This window comes from Silene latifolia, chromosome Y (assembly GCF_048544455.1).
Source record: "Silene latifolia isolate original U9 population chromosome Y, ASM4854445v1, whole genome shotgun sequence".
In the NCBI taxonomy this organism is placed as follows: domain Eukaryota; kingdom Viridiplantae; phylum Streptophyta; class Magnoliopsida; order Caryophyllales; family Caryophyllaceae; genus Silene; species Silene latifolia.
The window spans coordinates 363,107,628-363,128,960 of record NC_133538.1 but is presented as its reverse complement, the minus strand read 5'-3'; the positions used below and the strand labels follow the sequence as shown (position 1 = coordinate 363,128,960).

Here is a 21,333-nt window from a genome sequence, read left to right as displayed (position 1 = left end):
GAGGAATGTCATTCCCAATCAAGAGTATGTCATCGACATACAATATTAAGAACACAATCTTGCTCCCACTCGACTTGATATATAAGCATGGTTCTTCGACCGATCGAGTGAAACCATACTCTTTTATCACTTGGTCGAAACGATGATTCCAACTCCGAGAAGCTTGCTTAAGTCCATAAATGGAACGCTTAAGCTTGCATACCTTCTTAGGATGTTTAGGATCTATGAAACCTTCGGGTTGCACCATGTACAACTCTTCCTCTAAATAACCGTTTAAGAAGGCGGTTTTCACATCCATTTGCCAAATCTCATAAACATGAAATGCGGCAATCGCTAAGATTATCCGAATGGAATGTAGCATGACTACAGGTGCAAAAATCTCATCATAATGCAATCCTTTCACTTGAGTGAAACCTTTTGCCACAAGTCGTGCCTTATAGATATCTGGTAGCGCGTCTACAGAACGCTTTATTTTGTAAAGCCATTTGCACTGTAGAGGTTTTACCTTATTAGGTAAATCAACTAGATCCCATACGTTATTCTCATACATGGAGTCCATCTCGGATTGCATGGCTTCGAGCCATAGCTTTGAGTCGGAACAGGCCATATCACCTTTATAGGTTGCGGGTTCATTACTTTATAGAAGTAAAACGTCATTCTCCTCGACCATACCAATGTATCTGTCTGGAGGATGAGAGTGTCTACTCGACCTCCTAGGTTCCTTAGGAATATTAACCGTATCATCAGTTGGAGGTACAGCATCCTCCATCTGTTCCTCAGTTGTTGGTTCTGGAATCTCCGACAGCTCAAAGGTTCTATTACTCGACTTGTTCTCGAGAAATTCTTTCTCTAAGAACGTCGCACTAGCCGCAAAAAAAACTCGATGTTCGGTTGGCGAATAGAAGTAATGACCAAATGTTCCTTTTGGATAACATATAAAGTATGTCTTGACCGATCGCGGGCCGAGCTTATCCTCGTGTCTCCACTTGACATAAGCCTCGCAGCCCCAAACCCGAATAAAAGACAAGTTAGGTACTGTTCCCTTCCACATTTCATATGGAGTCTTGTCGACAGCATTAGACGGACTTCGGTTAAGTATAAGAGCAGCTGACAAAAGAGCATAACCCCATAATGAATCAGGCACTATGGTGTGACTCATCATGGATCGAACCATATCAATTAAGGTTCGAGTTCTCCGTTCGGACACACCATTCAATTGAGGTGTTCCAGGTGGAGTTAACTGCAAAACGATTCCACAGTCTTTTAGGTGTTGATCAAACTCATTTGAAAGATATTCGCCACCACGATCTGAACGGAGTGCTTTAATCTTTCTACCCAGTTGGTTCTGTACCCTATTCTGGTATTCCTTGAATTTCTCAAAGGACTCACTTTTATGCTTCATTAAGTAGACATATCTGTATCTACTCAAATCGTCCGTGAAAGTGATAAAATATCTATAGCCATCTCTAGCGGTAATTGACATAGGTCCACATACGTCCGTATGTATGAGTCCTAATAGGTCACTAGCGCGCATTCCAACACCTTTGAAGGAAATTCGAGTCATCTTACCAATGAGACATGATTCACACGTGCCATATGCAGAAAATCCGAATGAGGGAATAGTCCCATTATCGACGAGTTTCTTTACGCGTTTCTCATTTATGTGTCCCATTCGACAATGCCATAGATAGGTTTGATATTTGTCACCAACCTTTAATTTCTTATTATTCATGTGTAATATTTCCGTGGTTTGATCTAAGATATAAATTCCATTCATGGAAACTGCTTTGCCATAAATCATTTCATTAAAAGAGAAAATACAACTATTATCCTTTATTGAAAATGCAAAACCGTCCTTAGCTAGTACGGAAATGAAATAATGTTCTTAGATAAATGGGTACATAGTAACAGATTATTTAAAGATAACTCAAAACCACTAGGAGTTGGATTACATATGTTCCCTTCGAGGGCAGCCTACTCATGCTCCATTCCCGACTCGCAGTCCACATCACCTTTTTCGAGAGGTATGATGTTCTTTAGGCCCCGCAAATGATTACACAGATGAGAACCACAACCAATATCAAGTACCCAAGTTCCAAAACTTGCATGGTTAATCTCAATCATATGAATATAAGATGACATACCAACAGGAACGACGCGGCCTGCCTTGATGTCCTCACGGTATACGGGACAGTTCCTCCTCCCATGTCCAGTCTTGTGACAATGGTGGCACTCTATGTCACCGCCCTTGCTCTTTGTCTTGCCCTGTGAGCCACTAGTCTCACCAGGTGCACTCTTACCGTTTCCTGGCTTCTTAAACTTTGGCTTACCTACAGCTAGGTCGTCATGTGCCTTGCCCTTACCTTTACTCTTGTTGTGAATCGTGAGAACATCCTGCTTCATGCTCCCACTCAATTTCATATCCTTCTCGGTCTGTACGAGAAGGGAGTGTAGCTCATGAGGACTCTTTTTCAAGTCATTCATGTAGTAGTTCGCCCTGAAAAGGGCAAAACCATCGTGAAGAGAATGAAGCATTCGGTCAATGACAATTCTCTCACTGATTCTATAATTCAGTGACTCCAGTTTCTCGACATTCTCAATCATGTGAAGAATGTGTGGGCTAACTGGTTGGCCCTTCTGGAGTTTCGCATCAAAGAAGCGACAGGTATGCTCATATGTAACGATTCTCGGTGCCTTTGAGAACTCGTTAGTGAGCGTGGTGAAAATCTTGTTTGCACCTTGGGCAATGAAGCGTCTCTGCAAATTGGTTTCCATTGCAAAGATGAGTACGTTCTTTATCGCACCCGCTTCCATAACGAAATCACTATAAGCGAGTGACTCGTTGATTCTCGCATTTGGGCCGGGTTGACCGGTATTGGCTCAATTAAATACCCGAGCTTACCGTCGCAGGTGGCAGCATTCCGTAGTGCCGCCTCCCGATCCCAAAATTGGACCCATCATTCTTGATCGAGTGGTCGATTCATTTGGTCCATGAACATTTTAAGCCAGGACGAACGATCTAGTGTGGCACTAGGCATTGGGATTGCGTTATCTCCAACCATTTGTTGTAACAATATTATTGACAATAAGCGTGTTCTACACTGCGAAAGAAGAATAAAATAATAAGCATGCATCGTTTTTATTTTAAGTCTAATGAACTAATGTCATAACGCGAAGACTCAAAAACATTTATACAATTGACCTCCCTCAAGAATTATATAAATGACCCCAAGACTCAATTCTCTGTAAATTGATAAGCTAAACTGTTAGCTAATTCTACCGTTAGAATTCCTGTTCGATAAATTTCTGTAAATTCTATCTTTAGTCCATCATAATCACGAGAAACTCTTCGGACTATGATGTTGAGGTAAACTAAGTCAACACAACTACTTACCCAACGTAGAAGGGGTCATATTAGGCCTACCGACGAAGAAGGGACTCATAGATGTTTGCCCTTATAAAGACTAATCTCAATTTCCATTTTAGAGGAAGATCCCATCAACTATTTTTAATTCATTTTAAGTGAACTATAATCTAGCATGCGAGAATGATTTAAACTAAAGTGATGGCTTATAGACTGTGACATCTGCATTTCCACGAAAACTAACATACAACTATATGAGTCAATTTTCATGCATTTTAGTAGTAGGTGGTTTGGTTTTAGGCGGAATATGATGCAATTACTAGCATGTGAATGAAAAGCAATAAAATGAAAAACGTAAAAAAAAACAGTAAAAGTCCTAGTGTGGCCTATCCTATCAAAATGAACAATAAATACAAGTTTGGAATCCATCCTTGGACCCGAGAAGCTTGTCTTGATGTTCCATCTTGATCCATGTAGTGGGAGTGAGCTTGAATCTTCATCTTTAGTCTTCTTTGAAATTACAATAAATAAAATTACATAATTGACCTATTAATTACATTCTAATTTCAAAACCCAAAACTAAAATAAAGGAGATTCGAGATCTCATAATTACATAAGAAATCATGTTTCCTTCATTACGAAAACATAATTTGACTAAGGCCACACTAAGTATTACAAAATACAACCGATTGCAAAAATAAATACGTAAATAAAATTCATTCATTCGATTAATTCGATTCATTCAACAAAAATAAAGCATCAACTAAAATAAATTAAACATACATAATACAATACATTAATTATGTTGATTAATTTATCCAAACCACCTATTTAAATTAAATTAAGTGACAATTCCGCAATTTAATCACATTAAATTCATTTCAATCCATATTAAACTTGTAATATGAATTCTATCCGTCAAAATTTTAAACCGCTTTAAAATCACTCGGTATCTTTAAATTGTGAACCGATTCACAATAACTAATTGGCCAAAAATTAAAAAACAAAAACAAAAACCAATTAAAATTGGTTCGGCTGAAAAAAATAAACAAAAAAATTTTTTTTTTTATTTTTAACAGCTACTTCACAGCTGATCATAAAAAAAACAGCCCCTTCCCCTTTTTTTTATTCGGCAATTAAGAAAAGGAAAAAAAAACTTTCCATAATTTTTTTTTCCGAAAAAAAACTTTCCTTCTTTTTTTTTCTGATTCGGTAATAGAGAAAAAAAAAATAACCTAAAAACGTTTTTTTTCACGGCATACCTAAAAAAAATTGAGCCGTCAAAATTATTTTCCTTTTGCGGCAAAAAGCCCTAATACAAAAATTGATGAAGAACAAAGTTTATAGTTGCTAATAGAACATGGTTTAGCAAATGAATTAACAATCATGATTAATCTTATATGCTAAAACTATATAGCAAAAACAAGTTCTTGTATCAATGACACGATGAAACTATATCTATTCTAACTTAATCTGCATTAAATCAAAATTTCCCAATACTTCATATGATAATTTTAACCGATTAAAACAATGATATGATCAAAAGAAATTGAATATAAATCATCAAACAAAAGGGAAAACGAAAAAATAAAACAGGCCGAAAGGGAAAAAAAAAGGTCTCGGCTAAAAACAATTTCAACCGAAAAAAAAACGAAACCCTAATTTATTTTCTCGAAAATTAGGTTATAGTTTACATACATAATTTATGAAAATCATCAAAATTAAAATCGTAGCCAAAAGCTCTGATACCACTTGTGAGAAATAAATCTGTATACTTCCCTTAAACTTGAAGGATTATAACGATTTAATAAAGATGATCAATGGTCATAAAATAAAATACATAAACAAAAGTAAAGGATTCAGAAATAACCTTTGGTCCTAGCAAATATGGCCTAAGAACAATATCAAAATTGATATTCGCCTATTAGTTGCACCCAAGACGATCTGAGATATGTCCTTTGATTATGCTAAAAATCAATCTAAAATTTTCTGTAAAATTTAATTGTCTTTTTGTTCTTGTGATGAGAAAGAGGAGGCAAGGTAAAAAAAATCATTGAGGTAGAAATAATTCTCTACCTTTCTTTTTATAGAGACCGAAACTTGGAGTCAATTAGAAAAAGAAAAACTTTCTCTAATTTCGGCCAAGTGAACCGAAATAAGGAGTATTTTTCTCCTTATTTTGGTCTTTCCAAAAATATATAAAGTTTGTCTTTTTGTTCTTGTGATGAGAAAGAGGAGGCAAGGTAAAAAAAATCATTGAGGTAGAAATAATTCTCTACCTTTCTTTTTATAGAGACCGAAACTTGGAGTCAATTAGAAAAAGAAAAACTTTCTCTAATTTCGGCCAAGTGAACCGAAATAAGGAGTATTTTTCTCCTTATTTTGGTCTTTCCAAAAATATATAAAGTGTGTTAAATTGTCATCTAGTGAGGATCGAACCCATGACCTCTTGGCTTGTGTACCCTCACTATTACCACTATGACACATTCAACTTGTTGATATTAAATACAACTGATTATATTTAACTACGAATTAACAGATTAATTCGTCCAAACTAACCTTATATATATTTAATTTAAATATAACTTATTATATTTAATTTACGAATTGATGATTAATTGTCTCAACTTAATATTATTTAATTTTCATTAAATAATTATCTCATCAACACATTGACTAACTTTTTAGTCATTTTGGGCATCAATGTAATTATATTTCTATAACCACATTTCTCAAACACGTCCTATAGGTGTGACCTTTAGGGACCAGTTGATCACCGCCATCTGTATGATAATAACGTCAAACTTTCTAGCAAGCCAACCGTTATTAGGTAAACGTTAATCAACTGATTAAATATACGAAGTATACCCTTGTGAACCTGTAAGAGATTTACAAATGTTATCACACTAATTTGTGGAGGACACCAGCTCCAACAGCAGGTAGTATTTTAGATCACTTTTACGGATGCTTATGTCACTTGCCATTTGTGCCATGTAATTGATACCAGAAATACTTCTGTTGTTATGGTTTTTGCATTATGCTGTCAATTACTAAATAGATTTGGGGTAGTAATGGAATTTGATTGTTGTAGACATTTAACCTTGTAATTTAAATACGAAGTGGATGTTACGTTGCTTATACCCTTATTTTACTGCTAGCATTGTTAAGCCAGATGTTTGAACTTCCGACTGGTGAAGTGAGGGTATTTTTCTTCTATATGTCCAATCTCGTGTATGAGAGAATCTAGACAGATGCTGTCATCTAATTATAGTCTAATTGCATGTTGTTTCCATTATACTACGGCCCGTATTTTTTTTTTTTTTATTCAATACTATTGCGCGTTGTTTCCATTACATTGATGCTATTTTAAAAATCATGTTTTCAGCAAAACATGTTTGATCTTGACAATCTCCCGTACCAATCTACTGAACAATAGGAGAGATGCACAGCTAAAGCAGATGCGAAAGGAGATAGCTTTATTTCTGCAGTCTGGCCAGGAAGCCATTGCTAGAATTCGGGTAATTATCTTTTTCCCCAGTGTTAAAGGTGCATTCTCTAATTGTTGGACTTTAATTGAGGGATTGTTGTATCGAATGTGGTGAAATGACCCTTTTGAAGGTGGAGTTCATATATTGGCTCCGTATGAGATATTAGAGATGTTTTGTGAGTTTGTTCTTGCATGTATTCATTCTTGAAAGTCAGAGGTAAAGCCATGATCATTTTATTCTTGTTGGCTATCAAATCAAACTTTTGTCAGCGTGATCCATTATGCTGTACTATGATGAAATGAAGGAACGTTGTTAGCTAAACAGTTGGCGCTTCTTGTGCTGTTGAGTTGCAGTCAGTAGACCGAATATTCACATAATATTCATTAGTGGTCATTTGAAACACCTCCTCTCCTTTTGCAAGGAATGACATAATTTGGAAAAGATGACCTAACTTACAGGACCAACCTAATTTCTTATCTTTGAACAAGATCTTTTGAAGAGTAACCCAAAATTTCGTCTTAGAAACTACCAAACCTTTGACTTTACCCTACAATCATTTGATTTATAATCACTGTTTGATATGATTTCATGTAAACATTGTTTTTTTGTTATCGCTCACAAGTCCATGACAAGAAACCAATACACACTTCAGGAATTGAACTTAGTAAGACTTCAATCATTTTCAAATAATAATTGTCGAAGGGTGAGAGTTTTCATCGGATTTGGTTGATTACTTCATGAGTTTAATGGTCTTTGTGTTTGGGATTCATTTTTCGAGTTTTTCTATGTGCATGGGTTTAATATTGATCCAAATATGAGTGCTAGACCAAAATGGGATTTTTATTGCCCTGCTTTCTCTTATTTGGTTTGTCACACCTCTATGAAATGTGGATATTGCAGGTAACAATGCTCCAAAAAGAGCTGATAGGAAGTATAATTTTCACGGGAAAAGGAGAGAAGAATAATGAAATAGCCGAAGGTGTCAAACTCAACTGCTGATTACAAAAAAAAAGTTTTAATAAACCAGGTATAGCTCTAATCTAGGATTCTCATGATTATACTCCACCATACAACATGTCGAAGGTGAAAACATAATTTGTAGAGTACCTTTAATTTCGATGGTCAAATGATATCAATTTCTCATAATTATATAATCCGGGTATATAATATGTACAACTTTATGCAAATGATACTTTGGAAATATGTGGTTTCAAATTTTCAATAAATGTTTCAATCCTTATTACATAATTTATTGTGTTAACAAGACAAAGTAAAATTGTTTCCATTTAGTCCATAACAAGTCGAAAATTGCATTGAATGACAGCTTACGATAAAAAAAAAAGGACAACCAATTAGTGCTTGGTGTTTATATAAGGATTAAGGATATAGAATTTTAGACCAATGAATAATTGAATAAAATATTTTGGTTATGGGTCATGTTTTAGCCAGTTGTTAGGGTTTCGGGCTAAATCAGCCTTAGAACTTTTCGGCCAGCATTGCGGGTTATTTGACATGTTCTTCGCTATTTCATTGCAGAAACTAATATATATAAGGATTAAGGATATAGAATTTTAGACCAAAGTTCTGCGTGCTGCCTTTGTCAAAGATGTATCAGTTACTCGCACGATTTTGTTACCGTCGTTAACATTGTTTCCATAAACATGACCTCTGTTTTATTTGTAATGCTTTGAATCTACCTCAAATTTTATGGGCTTCTTGTACACTCAAAACAATTATTCTATCACCATAAAGGTCCCTTGCTGAAAATTTGTTGGTATGCTTTTTTTTTTGTCAGAAGTTAGAATTTTCGAATATATGGTATTTCAATGCATAAAGGTTTTGGAAAAGTTTGGAAATAAGATGGCATACTCACAGCTCATGCTTAGTAGGCCCATAATTTGCAATGCAACTGCCATAATGCTCCGGATGATCCAGTATGAAGCTGTTGGAATAAGAGCATTGTCAGTTTCATACACTGGGGCATCAGGGGATGTGTATTTCTGTGGGAGCGCAATGCTCTGCGTAAGTATCTCTCTTTTTAGCTGAATATGTAATACTCCGTATTTATAGTCTTGGGGGTACTCTATCGAGTAGCCCTTACTCTGTCGAGTAAGGGCAAGTTGCGCAGATAAATAGTTTCTGACCTGTTGGGCACTCGATCGAGTAGCTGGGGCACTCGATCGAGTAGGGGGGTACTCGATCGAGTACCTTGGGTACTCGATCGAGTGTCCGGTTTATCGGGGGAGTTTTCTCGGGTTTTGTTAATTACGCGATTAAGGTATATAAACATATTCGGCATTGTTCTAAATCACTTTTTACAAAACCTAAAACCTGTTTAAGAGAGAAAGCAATTTGTCTTCTTCCTAATCGCGTTCTTGACAATTCCCGGAGTTCAGACGGTCGGTTTGCATCGTAGTTCGTGTCGTTGGATTCCTTGCGTCGAGGGTAAGCTTTTAATGTAATTTATATAATGTTTTGTTAAGATTAGTGAAACCCTAATTTAGGATTTGGGGGTTTTTATGAATAGTAATTGAATAGTAGTATCTATGTGTTGTATGGTAGGAGGAGAGTTCATAGAAGAGGCGTTTTGAGACAGCTGTAGATACCGTCTGCGTGTTGTGCTTTCCAGGTAGGATTTCTACTCGTATTAGTCCCATAATGGGATATTGGTGATGTCTTTGTAATTAGTTGTTTGATATGATGATTGTGATTGTAATTGTGATTGTGGTTATGGTTGTTGATGGTTCTCGAGATGCGTTCTCTACCGAGTGGGGTCACTTGCGGGAGTGATCTCACGCCCTAGTTTCGCTCTTCGTGGAACCCGCCACAGAAGGGATGTGCACATTAATGAGCGGGGTTATCGCTCGTACGATGAGCGGGGCTTAGGTGGGAACGGTGCGGTCCCCCAGCGCGTGGTGGTCCAGTGGACGATCGGTGATTGAGACGGTTGGTTGGATGTGTGTGTGTGTGGCGATTCATTTGTCTGTTTGTCTTGTTGTTGTTATCTATATTGATTGTGTGATTAGTATCGACCCGGTGTTGTTTTGTAAACTGCGGTGATCCATTCGGGGATGGTGAGCAGATATTGAGCGGTATAGAGATGATCTTGGGATAGTCTGGGATGGCCACGACATGACGATAGAGTCTTCATTTTCGTAGTTTAGTTTTATTTATATTTCAGTTGAGAACAGTTAGTTTGGAATAATGTATTGTACTTTCAGTTTGGTTTCAAGGATTGTATTCATTCATTAAACTATTATAATAAATATTGTTTCCGTTTTGTCTATTTGATTATCATACCTCGGGCAACCGAGATGGTGATGTCTTCATACCTGAGTGGTCCTGGTAAGGCACTCGGAGTATGGGGGTGTTACAAATGGTATCAGAGCGACGATCCTGAAACCTGTAACCAATGAACTTAATGAACATAGAGGGTCAATTAAAAAGAACCCGGGGTAAAAGTTGTAGGAGCTAGTGCAAAGGCTTGGGAGACGTCCTAAAGTCGCAAGGGGTCGCCCTACAACTTTGAACCGGTCACGGGGGAAAGTGTTTGTCGAATATATGTGTGCTTGTTTAACTTGTGCAACAAAGTGATGAAGTGTGTTGGTTGTTTGGTGTTGAAGTAGGAGGTTGAGCATGTGAAAGAAAAGTAATGTATGGTTGGAATAACATGTTGAGTGTTTACAATGTGGCTTTCATAGCATGATGAATTGATTTTTGTTGATAAGTAGAATAGATGCGTAGCATATAATTTATGATATCATGCGGTTTTATAAAGTTTAACATGTTAGTATATGACGTAACATGCGGGTAGCCTTTACGTATTAGTGATACTTGATCGAGTGAGACTAACTCGATCGGGTGGGTTTCTGGCGATTTTGAGTCCAGAATCGCGTTTTGGGGCACTCGATCGAGTAGCTAGGGGTACTCGATCGAGTGAGGGTCACTCGATCGAGTAGCCTAGACACTCGATCGAGTGGGTGAGAGATCGAAGGTCCGTTTGGTTTCGGAGTTTGGGTACTCGATCGAGTACATGGGGGCACTCGATCGAGTAGCCCGTTACTCGATCGAGTGGGTTTGGATACTCGATCGAGTAGGTCCTATGCAGCGCGTTATCGTGTTTTGAGGTTTAGTACGTGTGTTTATGTTTATCCCTTTCTTCTATAGCTTCAAGATGCCGCCCAAGAGAAATGCTTTGTACGCGAGAGCTGAGGTTATGACTACGGATGACATCGTTAAGATGTTGGAACACGGGACGCTCTTACAGAGACCCCGAAGAGAGTGAATGAGGACAAGGATAAGAGTAAGGAGAAGGAGGTTGATCATGCTAAAGTCAGCCTCTATATTGCGAGGTTTAACCCGAAGGAGTACAAGGGAGTTGAGGAGCCTAACCATCTTGATAGTTGGCCGAGGGAGATGGAGAACATACTAGATTTAGTTCGCTGTCCTGATGAGATGAGAGTGGATCAGGCTGCATTTTATCCGAGGGAGGCGGTGGCAAGTGGTGGGATTCGGTGAAGGTGAGTGCTAAGGAATTGTATACCAACCAAGGGTTACCTGCTATACCTTGGGAGGAGTTTCGTAGGGTTGTGAGGAAGGAGTTTGTCTAGGAACATGTGAGGAGTAAGTTGAGGGAGGAGTTTGATAAGTTTAAGATGACTCGCCGAGATGTCGTGGGCGAGTACTACAGCGGTTCAATGAGAAATCTAGATATCTTTGAGGACATGGGTTTGAGTGATGAGAATCGGCTTTGAGATTTGAGAGCGGGCTAACCACGAAAATTATGGATAAGTTACCCGTGGGAGTCCTTGCGATGTAAAGGAAGCGTATGAGAGGGCGGGGAGAGCCGAGAGACTAGTGGAGATGGCGCAGAGAGGTCCGGTGGTGAGAAGAGGAAGTCGGAGAGCGAGGGTGGTGGCCAATCTAATTACAAGAAAGGCAACCACAATCAGCCTAAGGGGTTTTCTTCTCGGATCGGGGTTTAGTCTTTGGGGCTTCCTTTGGGCGAGGCCGAGGGAGTGTGAGTACAGTGGGGAGTGACTGCTTTGGATGTGGTGGCATAGGCCACAAGAGACATGAGTGCACGAGTGCACCGGGATCTTTCCGAGACTCGCACGAGCTTCGCGAGCAATGGACCCGGATCATGGCCAAACCGGGAGGTCGAGCTACCGAGTGGAGGCAACCGCAACGGCGGTAATTCTTATCGAAGACACCTATGAACAACAACAACAACAATCAAGGGTCGGGTGCTAAGCCGACCGCATCACCAAGATCTTGTCCAGGGAGGTGGGCAAAAGACCGGTGGCAAGTTATTCATGATGGACAAGAAGGCGGTGAGGAAGATGCGCATGTTATCAGGTACATTCCTTGTTAATGGTATTCCTACGTTTGTTTTGTTTGATTCGGGGCTTCTCGGTCGTTTGTGTCTTCGAGTCATGTAAAACAGTTGGGTTTGAGAGTTTATGAGTCCGTTAATGAGCAAGTTTTCATACCTTCGGGTGAGTCTGTACCATGTGGGAGGTTGTTTAGAGATGTATCCTTGATAGTTGGGCAAGTTGATTTCCCTGTAGACTTGCTAGAGTTTCCTTTTAACGGTTTTGAGATGATAGTTGGGATGGATTGGTTAGGAAAGTATAAAGCTAAGATAGACTGTCATCAAAAGAGAGTGTCCCTTAGAGGTCCAAAGGGTGTAAGTGTGTCTTATCGTGGGTTTCTAGTCAAACCCAAAGTTAAGTTGATTGCAGCTGTCACCTTGAAGTCTTATCTGAGGAAGGGATGTCCTTTGATCTTATGCCATGTGAGAGATGACCGGATAGAGAGTCCGACAGTTGATGAGATACCAGTGGTGGGAGAGTTTGCTGACGTTTTTCCTGATGAGATTCCGGGGTTACCACCGAGGAGAGAGATAGATTTCACAGTTGAGTTGAAGCCAGGGACGGGGCCAATCTCTAAGGCACCGTACCGTATGGGTCCTAAGGAGATGGAGGAGCTTAGGAAGCAGTTGGATGATCTGATAGAGAAGGGATACATTAGACCAAGTGTATCGCCGTGGGGAGCACCAGTTCTATTTGTGAAGAAGAAAGATGGAACTTTGAGGTTATGCATAGATTACAGAGAGTTGAACCGAGTGACGATAAAGAACAAGTATCCTTTGCCAAGGATAGATGATCTGTTTGATCAGTTGAGTGGTGCAACAGTCTTTTCTAAGATTGATTTGAGGTCGGGGTACCATCAGGTGAAGATTAGAGATGTGGACATACCGAAGACAACTTTCACGTCGAGGTATGGCCATTATGAGTATGTGGTGATGCCGTTTGGGTTGTCTAATGCGCCGGCAGTGTTTATGGATTTGATGAATAGGATCTTTAGACAGTTCTTGGACCAGTTTGTAGTGGTGTTTATTGATGATATCTTAGTCTATTCTAAGACTAAGGAGGAGCATGAGGAGCATTTGAGGATCGTGTTGCAGACATTGAGGGAGCATGAGTTGTATGCTGTTTGTCCAAGTGTGAGTTCGGTTAGAGAAAGTGGCTTTTTCTGGGGCATGTGATATCTAAAGATGGGGTAGTCAGAGATCCGGCGAAGATTGAGGCAGTGACAAAATGGGAGGCACCAAAGAATGTTGCTGAGGTTAGGAGTTTCTTGGGTTTAGCTGGATACTACAGACGGTTCGTGAAAGATTTCTCCAAGATAGCTAGACCGATGACAGCGCTGATGAGGAAAGAGAACAGGTTTCGTTGGGATGAGAGTTGTGAGACGGCATTCCAAACATTAAAGGAGCGTCTGACCACAGCTCCTGTCTTAGCATTGCCTGAAGGGAGCGAGAATTTTGAGGTTTATACCGATGCTTCGAAGAATGGGCTAGGTTGTGTGTTGATGCAGAATGGTAAAGTGATTGCCTATGCTTCTAGGCAGTTGAAGCCCTATGAGGAGAATTACCCTACTCATGATCTAGAGTTGGGTGCGGTGGTGTTTGCTCTCAAGATTTGGAGACATTACCTTTATGGAGCAATCTTTAAGGTATTTTCTGATCACAAGAGTCTCAAGTACATCTTCACTCAAAAGGAGTTGAACATGAGAGAGAGGAGGTGGATGGAGTTGATTGGCGATTATGACATGGAAATTATCTACCATGAAGGGAAGGCCAATGTTGTTCTTTGATGCTTTGAGTAGGAAGAGTGTACATTCCTTGTGTACGGCTCTATCTTTGATGAGGTTGAGAGATGAGGTAGCGAGCTTTGGGATTCATATGATGCAGAAAGGAGATACCATGGGTGATATGACAAAGACATATGGAGTTTTATGATGACATTCGAGGTAAACAAGGCTTTGGATCCTAAGATAGTTGAGTGGAGAGCGGGAGTAGAGAAAGGGACAGGTGTCCGGTTTTCTATTCATACGAGATGGTAGTTTGAGGTTTGATGGTAGGTGGTGTGTTCCTAATGATGAGGAGTTGAAAAAGACAATCATGACAGAGGCGCATTGCACACCATATTGATTCATCCGGTGGAGATAAGTTATACAAAGATTTGAAGAAAACGTTTTGGTGGCCTGGGATGAAGAAAGAGACAGCTGAGTTTGTGTCCCGTTGTTTGACATGCCAGAGAGTTAAAGGAGAACAAAGAAGACCACAAGGTAAGATTCAGTCTTTAGAGGTGCCTGAGTGGAAGTGGGAATCCATTTCCATGGATTTTATTGTTGGTTTGCCAAGGAGTCAGCAAGGTAACAATATGATTTGGGTGATAGTGGATCGCTTGACCAAGTCAGCTCACTTTGTTCCAATGAAAGATACATGGACTAAGGCACAATTGGCTATGGCCTATCGAAAGAACGTGCTTAAGTTGCATGGAGTCCCTAAGGACATAGTGTCTGACAGAGATGCGAGGTTTATATCGAGGTTTTGGAAGGAGTTGCAGGAATCGTTGGGAACAGCTTTGAAGATGAGTACAGCATTTCATCCTGCGACAGATGGGCAGACTGAGAGAACAATCAAGACTCTTGAGGATATGTTGCGAGCTTGTGTGATGGATTTTGGTGGTAGCTGGGAGCAGAGGTTGGACTTGATAGAGTTTTCTTACAATAATGACTATCACACTAGTATTGGTATGGCACCGTTTGAGGCTTTGTATGGGAGGAGATGTAGGAGTCCAATCTGTTGGGACGATAGTCCGAGGCGATGGTTTTAGGACCAGAGATGGTGCATGAGATGGTTGAACAGATTAAGATGATCGGGGAAAGGATGAGAGCGCTCGGGATCGACAAAAGAGTTATGCGGATTTACATCGTCGGGACATAGAGTTTCAAGTTGGGGACAAGGTTCTTCTGAAAGTGTCTCCAATGCGCGGAGTTATGAGATTTGGGAAGAAAGGCAAGCTAAGTCAGAAGTTTATAGGGCCGTATGAGATCTTAGAGCGAGTTGGAGAGGTTGCTTATCGTTTGGCTTTACCGGCTGCTTTGGAGAGAGCGCATAATGTGTTTCATGTATCGCAGCTGCGGAAGTATGTGACTGACCCGTCACATGTGTTAGAGGCAGAGAGCTTGGAGCTAGATGAGTCTTTATCATATCTTGAGGTACCTAAGCAGATCCTAGACCGAAAAGTTAGAAAGACTAGGAGTGGTGAGACAGTTTTGCTTAAGATCCTGTGGTCTAACCACGAGACCGAGGAAGCTACATGGGAGGCCGAGGACATCATGAAAGAGCGTTACCCTTTCCTTTTTGATCAGGTATGTATGGTTACGGGGACGTAACCTTGTTTCTTTTAGGGGGGTAGGAGATGATCGCGAGAGTTTTTAAGGGTTTTATACACCTTTTGTATGTTGTGTCGGGATGTTTGTCTTGGGCTTGTATCATGTTTTGGTTGGCTTTTGAGTCGGGAAGGTTGAGGGAGTACCTTTGTTTTTGTAGTGGTTTGAACTTCGGGGACGAAGTTCTTTTTAAGGAGGGAAGACTGTAATACTCCGTATTTATAGTCTTGGGGTACTCTATCGAGTAGCCCTTACTCTGTCGAGTAAGGGCAAGTTGCGCAGATAAAAGTTTCGACTGTTGGGCACTCGATCGAGCCGGGGCACTCGATCGAGTAGGGGGTACTCGATCGAGTACCTTGGGTACTCGATCGAGTGTCCAGGTTTATCGGGGAGTTTTCTCGGGTTTTGTTAATTACGCGATTAAGGTATATAAACATATTCGGCATTGTTCTAAATAACTTTTTACAAAACCTAAAACCTGTTTAAGAGAGAAAGCAATTTGTCTTCTTCCTAATCGCGTTCTTGACAATTCCGGAGTTCGACGGTCGGTTTGCATCGTAGTTCGTGTCGTTGGATTCCTTGCGTCGAGGGTAAGCTTTTAATGTAATTTATATAATGTTTTGTTAAGATTAGTGAAACCCTAATTTAGGATTTGGGGGTTTTTATGAATAGTAATTGAATAGTAGTATCTATGTGTTGTATGGTAGGAGGAGAGTTCATAGAAGAGGCGTTTTGAGACAGCTGTAGATACCGTCTGCGTGTTGTGCTTTCCAGGTAGGATTTCCTACTCGTTATTAGTCCCATAATGGGATATTGGTGATGTGCTGTAATTAGTTGTTTGATATGATGATTGTGATTGTAATTGTGATTGTGGTTGTGGTTGTTGATGGTTCTCGAGATGCGTTCTCGGCTGAGTGGGGTCACTTGCGGGAGTGATCTCACGCCCTAGTTTCGCCTTCTGTGGAACCCGCCACAGAAGGGATGTGCACATTAATGAGCAGGGTTATCGCTCGTACGATGAGCGGGGCTTAGGTGGGAACGGCTGCGGTCCCCCTGGCGTGGTGGGTCCGGTGGACGGATCGGTGATTGAGACGGTTGGTTGGATGTGTGTGTGTGTGGCAGTTCAGCTGTCTGTTTGTCTTGTTGTTGTTATCTATATTGATTGTGTGATTAGTACTGACCCCGGTGTTGTTTTGTAAACCTGCGGTGATCCATTCGGGGATGGTGAGCAGATATTGAGCAGGTATAGAGATGATCTTTGGGATAGTGGGATGGCCACGACATGACGATAGAGTCTTCCATTTTGTAGTTTAGTTTTATTTATATTTCAGTTGAGAACAGTTAGTTTGGAATAATGTATTGTACTTTCAGTTTGGTTTCAAGGATTGTATTCATTCATTAAACTATTATAATAAATGTTGTTTCCGTTTTGTCTATTTGATTATCATACCTCGGGCAACCGAGATGGTGATGTCTTCATACCTGAGTGGTCCTGGTAAGGCACTCGGAGTATGGGGGTGTTACAGAATAAGTATTTCTCTTTTCAGTTGAATAACTATTTCTCTTGTTTACTGTTGGAAACATTACTTTGTTTATTTTTTTGGTGTGTTGGGGAGCTTAAGCTATGGCAGCTCTTGTTTATCTGTTTGACAGTGTTCCTTGATGAGGGTGGAGAGGCATCAATGTCTAGATAAGGTGGTCCAAATGGTGGCTGGCAGGGTCTTGGCGAATCTGGTTTGCTCCAATGGTGAACGAAGTGGAAGAGTATGGTGGCTAAGTAGAGGATAAATGAAGTGAAAATGAGTAGCTGAGGAGAGAAAAATATAATAAATATTGTTCACTCTATTTCCGAAGTTTTGAATGGAATATGATTGGTAAGAAATTATAGCAGTTTTTTTTCACTTGTGATGCAAATTTGAATTTCGTCAAACTGCTTGGTAGTTACGCTATTGTATAGGAGGTTTAAAAGCAGGTTTTACCTGATGATTACGCTATGATGGTTTCACATGTAGTGGTTTCAGAATAAAAATACTTTAGCTTTCTATAATTAAGCTTGTTTTGAATTTTATGCTTAGGCACTGGTACAAAATTCTAAGGAACTAAGGAGCATTTGTGTGAAAAACAAGCCATTTTTTTCGCAGACAATAGGTTGTAGGTAAGTATGTGCAAAGTTGGTAAAGGTAGTGGAGGATGTGGTTTCTTGTCACAAATGTCGTAATGGTGTATATGTTGAGTTTAGTCACCGTGTAACATCGACGCTTATCTTAGTGGTTAGGGTGTTTGAGGGGAGAGTAGCTGGTGAAGGGAGAAAGAGAGATATGAGAAAGTGAGACAGGCTTGTGAAGGGAGGGGAGAACGGAGGAGGGTGAGAGTTTGAGCGCTGGTAAGCTAAGGACGGTGGAGCACCAACTGAGGCGGTGCAATAGTGGCGAGGGTGGAGTAGGGAGTGGGATAGGAATTGTGGTGGAGGAAAGGATGAGGGTTAATGGTAATAATGAATAAACTAATTTCCGTACAGAGTTGGTGTTGCTTAAGACCGTATTAACTGAAGACCTCTAGCGACCTTCTTTTATTTCCACCTTTATTTTAACTGGGTGTGAGAGTCGTCTTAAGTTAAGACGGTCTTAAAGACCGTGATTTCTGTAATATATAGTTTATGAAGATAAATTGATATTATAGTCCCTTACTCTTTGGTAAATAAGGAGAGTTCTCAAATGGGAGAAATGCAAGTATGTCATTAGACCTAAAGTAGTTTCTCCTTCTATGCAATGTGCATCTTGTGTTCTTTGAAACTTGGCCCTTTTCCTTGCATGTTTCATTCACTTACCCCTATTGTGTTGTTGGTTGTGCTTTTGAAAACTGCTTAATTGACCGATAGTTAGGTATCCAATGTAAGCAGATTTAACTTGAATCGCTTTCAAAGTTTGTGCTTAACCCAAATCAAACTAACACATCTTTCTTAACATTCTTTGGCTTGGTTATGAGCTTTCTTTGGTTAGTTTGACTGTTTTATGGTGTTTATTTGTTCAGTATGATGAGGTTCAATTATTTTCTTCAGGCCCGCGCTCATGTGATCAGGGATATGAGGCAAAGGAGGTCAGACTGAACGACACCCACTGAATGGTTATTGATTCCATAAATTGGTTTACCTATTTTTTGAGTTTATCATTTCTTTTGGTTTCATAATTGAGCCATCTTATTGTTGTTTTCCATTGTAGTTATTTTGTGTTAGCTTACATATACATTTTATGTTTTTCTTGAGTCTGCATAACTTTATATGATCCGACAATGAACGTGAATGTTTATTCTACCAAAAAAAATCAATGTGAATGTTTATTATGTAGCCGATAGACCAACAATTCATAATTTAGTTTCGTTACACAAGGGTTGTTGAATCTTGTTAGGTCTCAAAAAGGAGAAAGAGTAGGCTTGAGAGTTGATGCAACAAATGTAACCTTTGTACTATCATATACGTCTATCCTGGAAAACCATCAAAACTATCTTGGATTTCTTTTTTTGGTTTGGTTTGGATGTTCTAATCTATAGAAATCGTTATTCTACTCGGAATGTTACAGGACACTTCAGTGGTGAACACCATACAGTACTACAGAAATCCGCAGGACCGCAGAGTTAGAATTCAAGTTAATCAAGGTCCAGAAAAAAATAAAAGGTATGTGACCCTTTTTCCGTGCAAGATCTCTTAAGGAGTCAAAAACTCCCTATCATTCAGCTTTGAAATAGTGAAGTTAAAGTAATTTTGTTCATTATTATTCACCTATGAATCATGGAAATAATAAATGTCTGCTGGTGATCCCAGGCTGATTCAGTGAAAAATATTGAAAATAAGGTCGAAATTTATATTGATTATAACTTACGTAGCCTACCTTTTAAAATGGGCATGATGAAAATATGAGAGTAATTATCTTCTTTATTAATTTGGGAGGACTTAGGAGTCGGGATCTCATGTTTGATGTATTAAGGAGATCTTGCGAGTCCTTTTAGATGTCTCGTGCTTGTTTCTTACTCAGTAATTCTCATTGTCTAACTTAACTCAGTTAACTGTTATGAAACTATTAGGTTCTCAAGAATGTCTTTAGGTTTATGAGACAATGGGCAAACAATATGTTTGGATTGAGATGAAAGACTAAATTTATGTTGATTTTGTGGAGACAAGTATTATGGTTCACTAAATTTAAGCTCAACAGTCTGATGGGGGCACTTGGCTACTAGAAAATACTTAAAAAACGTTTCACTTAGCTTGCCTTAAAGATGGTCAAATTAAAACAGGGTTAATAATAATTATATTATTCTACAGATAATATTGGAACATTTCAATGGATTAGATCTCAAGATACTGCATTGAACTGTGATTGAAGTATTAAACGATTTGATAGCCTAACTTTTTTAAAGACTCCACAGAACTCGGCCAAGTAATCATGCATATATTACTGCATAATGACTAACTTCATGCCCTGCATTTTATGTAGAAATACTTTTATACCAATCCATCACCGCTGGACAAGCTAATGAGATATAAGCTATATACTTGTATATAAGCTATGTACTTGCATATGGCTTATATGCCAAGCAAGGAAAACGCAAAGGCTTATCACCAAAATTGGTATTTTGCAAAGAACACGGTTTGTAACGGGCCCATATAAGGGTGGGGGAGAGGTGGGGATAGAGGAAAGCAGGGGGTGGAAGGGAGATACGGAGGGAAGGAAAGAGACTGTGTGCTTGGTTTTGCTCAAATTAAGATAGTACTCAAATTGAAAAGGATGGAGGGAGAGGGAAATGAGGAGGGGAGAGAAGGTTGGAAGGAAGGAGTGAGAGACTTTGTGTTAGTTTTTGTTCAGATTGAGAGGGAGGGAGGGGTAGAGGTTGGGAAGGAGGGAAGGAAATTGCAGTTTCTTTTTGCCATTATACGCATTATTAAGTGAAGTCCACTATACGATGCTTCAGTTGTCGGTTGTGCTTTCCATTATTAGTCGACTAATATTTGGGTTTAAGTGATTCATTCTATTTATGAAACCTGCAAGAGTACCACTGACTATCATTATTTATGGACATAAATTCAATTCAATGTTGATAGCAAATTCTACTTTAGCTCTAAATTATAAGTGATGACCTCTTGTACAACGATTTTCTTTTACCATATTAACTGTTTGGCCTAATTTAGTGACAACAGAAATTTACGTTGATGCAGCCATGTTCGCTGATCTAGGACACCTCTCATAGTAATCTTATTACGGTGCGTCTACTCTAAAGATAATTCTAGCTAACCATTGCTGATTTTGTTAAAATACAGTCCGATGTTGATAGCAAATCCTACTTTTAGCTCTAATTTGTAAGTAATGCCCTCTAATACAATGATTTTGTTGTACCATATTAACTGGGATAGTGGTGGTAAGCTTAGGCATCTGGGATACTGGTGGCCGGTAAGCTTTTATGTCCCTTAGTTTAAAAATCAGGTTATACCTCATGGATTGACTTTTACAATTCAAAAATTGGTTTCAACACTCTTAAGTCTTGAGGACCGACTTTTACAGCACACCTTATCAAAACACTATCGTGAATTGCTTCTCTCTGAAAAGGGGTGTAAAAAAGATAATTATCGTGGTATAAAATTGCCAACTGCGGAGCCTTGTTAAATAATTAAACTCCTGTGCTTCACAAAAGTTGTAAGGTAGTTTTTGATTCCTATTTTGATAAATTTGGGTAATAGAAATTGGAGTT

At 39.3% G+C, this 21,333-nt stretch overlaps 1 long non-coding RNA gene across 2 annotated transcripts; it reads left to right on the top strand.

Moving 5' to 3' along the window:
- Positions 1 to 7,726: 7,726 nt before the first annotated feature.
- Positions 7,727 to 19,249, top strand: LOC141633875 (uncharacterized). 2 transcript variants are annotated; one of them, XR_012538624.1, is made up of 3 exons: positions 7,727 to 7,879; positions 8,742 to 8,874; positions 17,251 to 18,220. It is a non-coding gene; the product is annotated as an uncharacterized LOC141633875 (long non-coding RNA). The 2 variants fall into 2 exon arrangements; XR_012538623.1 differs by lacking the exon at positions 7,727 to 7,879 and adding an exon at positions 18,656 to 19,249 and having other exon boundaries at positions 8,419 to 8,874; positions 17,251 to 17,471.
- The last annotated feature ends 2,084 nt before the right edge of the window (positions 19,250 to 21,333 follow it).